This window comes from Oculina patagonica, chromosome 4 (assembly GCF_052425735.1).
Source record: "Oculina patagonica isolate OP01 chromosome 4, crgOcupat, whole genome shotgun sequence".
Lineage (NCBI taxonomy): Eukaryota > Metazoa > Cnidaria > Anthozoa > Scleractinia > Oculinidae > Oculina > Oculina patagonica.
In genome coordinates this window covers 40,571,954-40,577,583 of record NC_135761.1, presented here as the reverse complement: position 1 = coordinate 40,577,583, position 5,630 = coordinate 40,571,954, and the positions used below count along the sequence as shown (strand labels likewise).

Sequence of the window (5,630 nt, the reverse complement as noted above, 5' to 3'; positions counted from 1 at the left end):
AAGCTTCCAGGTATAAATGCTTATCTTCGACCAACTTAAGCTTTTCGCGGAGCTCACTGTTTTGAATCTCCAGTGTTGCAAGTTTCGCGTCAACGCTGTCCTGGATCTTTTGTATTCTTTCATTGGTTGCATTCTTATCTGCTTCATTTGCGTTTAAGTTGGTTTTTAGATCTTCAACATCTTGCTTAATGTTGTCGTGGTCCCCTTCGAGGACTTCTAATCTTCGTTCGAGGTTCTCGAAAGACTTCTGGAAATTGTTTACCGCTACTTCGATAGCGTCCAACTTTTCGAGTTTCTTAAGAATATCTTCCAGTGATTTTTGAAGGTTTTCAGACATGTCCAAAGCGCGTAAAATTATGTCGTCTCCTTCGTCACGTTGTTCGGGAGAGGATGGAGATTCCTTCTCTTTAAGTCTCTTTGCTTCTGGCGAAGTATCTGCGGAGCTTTCGGAGGATAGCTGTCTTGGTCTTCTTTTAGTGAGCAGGGACTTGAATAAATCTTCCATTAAGTCATCCTAAAAAAGCTCATATAAGGCGAACGGTTTTAAACACGTCTACTCCGCCATTGCTGCGCGACCGCTCTACCAAGATAAACTGTCTTGATGTTCTCGTTTAGCGAAGAATCGCAATTTCACCGTCGAACGGTCGAAACGTCGTTCAAATTTCTTAGCGTTCAATTTTATTATACAGTCATTGATATATGACTTCGAAATCATTCATAGCAGTTTTAACTTGTAAACTGTGTTTAACTGTTTTTGTCTGTGCGGTATATTTCGTATTATTTATTATGTGTTGTAAAAGTAAATATTACATTGCAATAATATAATTGTGTATAGAAAAATAGACTAAAAGCAAAAGCAATTATTTCTATAACATATCGATAAGTATATTGTGCTTAAAACTAAATGTTATACTGATAAATGCGAAAAATTATATTCTCTTAGCTAATTTTTTTTCTAAAACGACAAAAGAAACTTTGTATTATATAGGTTATATCTGTAACAGACGTTATTCTTCAATGATACTTGTGTCAGTGCTAAATTTTCGTTTTCTCTGATATTTAGCACTTGATATCCATTAACTTAAAAGACTTCGATGTCAACCACAAAAAGACGTTTGGTGTTGTAGGTTATCTTTACATTTTGTAACATTAACAAATGAGAACAAACTTTTGCCTCATCATATATCTCTTCTGTTTTCATCAATTTGACAATGTTGTTATGGAAAACAGTCAGATGAACATCACTTTTCTTTTGCTTCAGAGGAATCATTTACAACTAGTTTCACTATTACAGACAATTTGCAGCTTGTCTCATAACATGGTTGCAAAAATCGCATTTTAACAGATATTCTGAGTTGCTTTACACAACTTGCTTGTTACAATTCAAACAGGCTTTAAAACAAGAGAAGTCCTCAATCAACTCAATTTTTGGAACAGTGATAGTTTTCACACTGCTTCAACATTTGCATCAGTTATATTGATTTTGTTGAGACTTCTTTCATTGCTTACAGTGATCACTGTGTTTTTGGTAGTGTTAAAAACTTTTTTCTCATCTCTATATCTCACTCTTACTTGTTCAAAATTGTAGGCTATTCCTTTCTGCACAGCTGCGATATCTTTTTCCCATAGAATCAGTAATGTAGTGATCTCGCCATCAGAAATTACGCTTTCTGCCATTTTCAACTCTTTTTGAGATACCAGCTGAATTTTTCCTACATCGATTACTTTTGCTCTAATGTTTACTAGAGTCATGGCTTCAGATTGTTCTATCGCATCTTTCATGGAAATCCAGTAGCCAGAAGTTGACGCAAAATTTTCTTCAAACTGAAAGGAGTACTCTTCAGGTCTTGGCTTAGATATGTATGTCATATTGTTTATGTAAATTGTTTCAGAATCTTTGGCAACGTTGAATCTGGAAATTTTTACAGCGGTTCTCTTGTTCTTCTTCTCAAGAAGAAGTTTTCCTTTGCTATTAGAGAAACAAATAGCTCTTCGCTTGTTTCCACCGTCCAGTTGCAAAACCATGTCTGAATAGTCAGTAGTATCTCTTCTATTTCGTTTTGGCGGAGTGATTGATTCAACATATGCAATCAGTTCGTTTGGAGATGGTGGTGGTCGTTTTCGTGATGGTGACCACTCCTTGTTAGCCGTATTAGCTACTGAGCTGGAAGGAGTTGGTGGTGATTCCCTCAGATGCTGTGGTTGTTCTCGAGATGCTTCATCAATAGGCGGAGTCGCTTTTTCTGGCGTGGAAATAGAAGCTTCATTTGAATTTGATAAAATAGCTGGTTCGTTTTTTTTCATCAGTTTTAGAAGCGTCATTTTGTTTCATTTTCTCATCTCTTTTGAATTTCGGATCTTGCCTACTTCTGCTAATTCGAGACATTGTTGCTGATGTAACTCTTGCAACAACTGATTGCAAATTCAGTGAAAACTGTTCCTTAATAGGAAATACATGAAAACTTATGTAAAAAGTCATTGTAAAAATTTGTCTTTGTTTCGAACAACTGTCAATCAAAAACTGCACAAACATGTTACAACCAAAATAGAATATTTCTCTTTTAACTGTTTCCTTATTAGGAAATATGTGAAAAAGTTATGAAAAAAATTTCTTGGTAACACATCACTATTCATAGAAATATTCTAAGTGAATTCCAAGGCAAAAAAATGTCAAACTAAAAACTACCATCTGTGTGATAGCCTAATTAGGAAATGTATAACACAGTTATGTTAAAATTTTCTTGGCAACAGATCACCATTACATTCCAGGTCACAAAAGTAATTTGTTATTTCGTAAATTGTTAGCCTGTTCACAAAAGTTTATACCTTAAAAAAAGATAAGTAAAAAACTGATTTCATTATTAAAAAAATAGTGCAGGTTACATTCATTGCTAATTCTATAGGCAAAATAACGTGTACATTTCTTACATCTGAATGCTTTATTTGTTTTTCTGGAGATATCTCTTTGCTGTTGCTTCTCACTTTGTGCTCTTTATTTTTTCAACTGCCATGTTATCTAAAAAAACAAAGAATAAGAGTTATACTGAGCTTTATAAAATGAAACTCACATAACAAATTAAGCCACTGTATTTTATTGCTATCTCGAAAAACATTGTGGAGATATTTTGACAGAATATTCATCTAAAATCGTTCTCTATTGCAAGATTAGTAATGTTTTACAGAATGCACTTTTAAGAAGAATCTCAACTTCTTTAATGTGTAAAACGAATATTTTGCACAATACTTACAGCCGCATGGTTCTTTTCTTATGTATTCATACATGCCATTTTCAAACTTCTCTCTGTAATGAAAAGAAGTATCACATGTTAAGTTTTGGTTTCTTTCAATTTCAACTAAATTTACTGCAGCATCTCTCTGATCTTATATTCAAATAATGTTTTCACTGTGTTGCCCGATTTCATATCTAACTTCTTTTATTTGTCTTTTGTTGCGATTACACGAAAAACAGAAACACCTTTCATTATATCTGCTTTTAAAAAAAATGTATCGAAAATTTTAACACCTTTTTTTCAAAAGTAAAAACGGCAATTTTACTTACCCACAACCGCATTCTTTCCGCTGTTTCAGCTTCTCCTTGTGTTTTTTTCACACAATGGATACAGATGAGATGGTCGCATCTCAACACGACCCAATCCATTACTACAGAGCTCTTCATTTTGAAGTACAGTATACAAACTGAAATGTTTGACAGAACATTATATTAGTGTTATAATGATACTACTTAGTAAGAATTCTCAGAAAAAACAATAAACATGAAAGGATACTTACCCCATCTGGCCAATAACCTTATTTTCCGTTTTGAGTCTTGGTCCATTTTAATTTGTTTTGTCTTATTCCAGAACTCATAACTTGGTATTAAAAACGAGGAAATTCTACAAAATTGACAAAGTTAATAAAGCTTTAAAATACATATTGCTAGTAAAATAAGCAAAACGCGGAATAAGCAGACAACCCGTCCTTGTACAGCAAAACGAAAAGTGAAAAACTACTAGAAAATAATGCAAAGTACACGAAATCCACGAATATATAATTTTGCAGCAGCCTAAGAATGAAAAATAATAAGTATGAAAAATAATACTAAAAATATCAAATATAAGAAAGGGTATATAAACAAAACTAATCTAAGATATCATAGAACATATTATAGAAATTACTAGTGTTCAACAATAAAAATGACTAAAGGAACAAAGTTAATTGTCAACTAGAACTTCTTTTTCCATCTAATATATTTTCCAACTGTTATGAACTAATCGAGCTCGTCAAGCTCATTTCTCTCCTGCTCTTGTGCGGCAACTTGAGTCGCCTCCAACCAAAAATAAATTGAAGAACCATACGGCATAGCAAGTCCAAAGGAAGGGCAATGGTAAGTATTCTCCAAGAGGGCTCTCTTCTCTTGGAAACAAGCCAAACAGATGATGTGATCGCAAGGCAAACACAGCCAATCGATCGGGAAAGTGGTCAAGCTTTTCAAGGTTAAGCAAAAATGACACGTCCGCCTTTCGATCATATCCATAATTACTGAAATAACAAGGGAAAAGAGTATAACAAACACAATCAAATATAGCTCAGAGTAACACTGTTCAACCATATGTTGAAAACTAAACGCACTTAAAGCTGCCATCAAGTCTGCAAAAACAAAAATTCCCTCAAACTTCCCTCGAATTTGTTCAACAAGGACTATGGGCTCTCTCCTTAAAAAGTTTGACAAGGGATGTCTTGTTAAGCACGTCAAGTCTTGATAGTGGATAGTGACTTGTCTGCCATGTCACTTAGAAAAGCTTTTAGGATAAGCTTTTCTAGAACAACATTTAACTCGTTACCTTTCAATTGAAACAAAGATCAAAGGATATGTTAAACTATCAAACTTACTCTAAAAGTTAGAATTAGTTCCCTTGAACACTTGCACCAAATGCAAAAGTATTTCGCTTTTGCACCTAAAAGACCAAGCAAAATTTCCAAGAATTCACAGTCACTGCACACCAACCTAATTAAAGTACATTAAGAAAACACATCAGTCATGCTAGTAAAACACTGAAGTCAGAACATGCAGAAGCATGTCCACAGTTTTGTTATTGAATTGGAATTAATAATAATAATTAATTAATAATTTATAAATAATAATTTATACATTTATATAGCGCTAAAAACTATAAATATTCTAAAGCGCTGTTTACTATATGTAAAAATAATATAAAAATATAAAAATTAGAATGAACCTACATACAAATCAAACTAGAAACAGTGTGATTGAAAAGTTAAAACGCTTAAACGCGAAATGCTTTCTTAAAAAGGAAAGTCTAATTTATAGAAATGATGTTGGGGATATTTAAAAATAAAAGAAAACCCAGTGAAAAGCACCTTGAAAGAAATTAATATAAAAACCAACAACACATAATAAATACTAACCACTCGATTCTAAAATGGCGGCCAATTAAAAATTGAGGCCAGTTCTTTCTAAATCTCTCATTTCTTTAAAAACACCTTTCATGCAGGAAGTTAGTTCCTCATGTCCTTCCTTTCCTAATAAAAGAAATGCAACTCATGGTAAGCTGACATATGGGCACAGCACAGCACAATTGATAATAATAATAATAATAATAATAATAATA

General features: G+C 33.2%; 1 long non-coding RNA gene across 1 annotated transcript; it reads right to left on the bottom strand.

Annotated features, from left to right (window-relative positions):
• Positions 1-2,946: 2,946 nt before the first annotated feature.
• On the bottom strand, positions 2,947-5,100 carry LOC144648724 (uncharacterized). Its single transcript, XR_013569753.1, has 4 exons — positions 3,790-5,100; positions 3,560-3,696; positions 3,249-3,301; positions 2,947-3,016 (listed from the first exon to the last, which is right to left on the bottom strand). It is a non-coding gene; the product is annotated as an uncharacterized LOC144648724 (long non-coding RNA).
• Between the last annotated feature and the right edge of the window lie 530 nt (positions 5,101-5,630).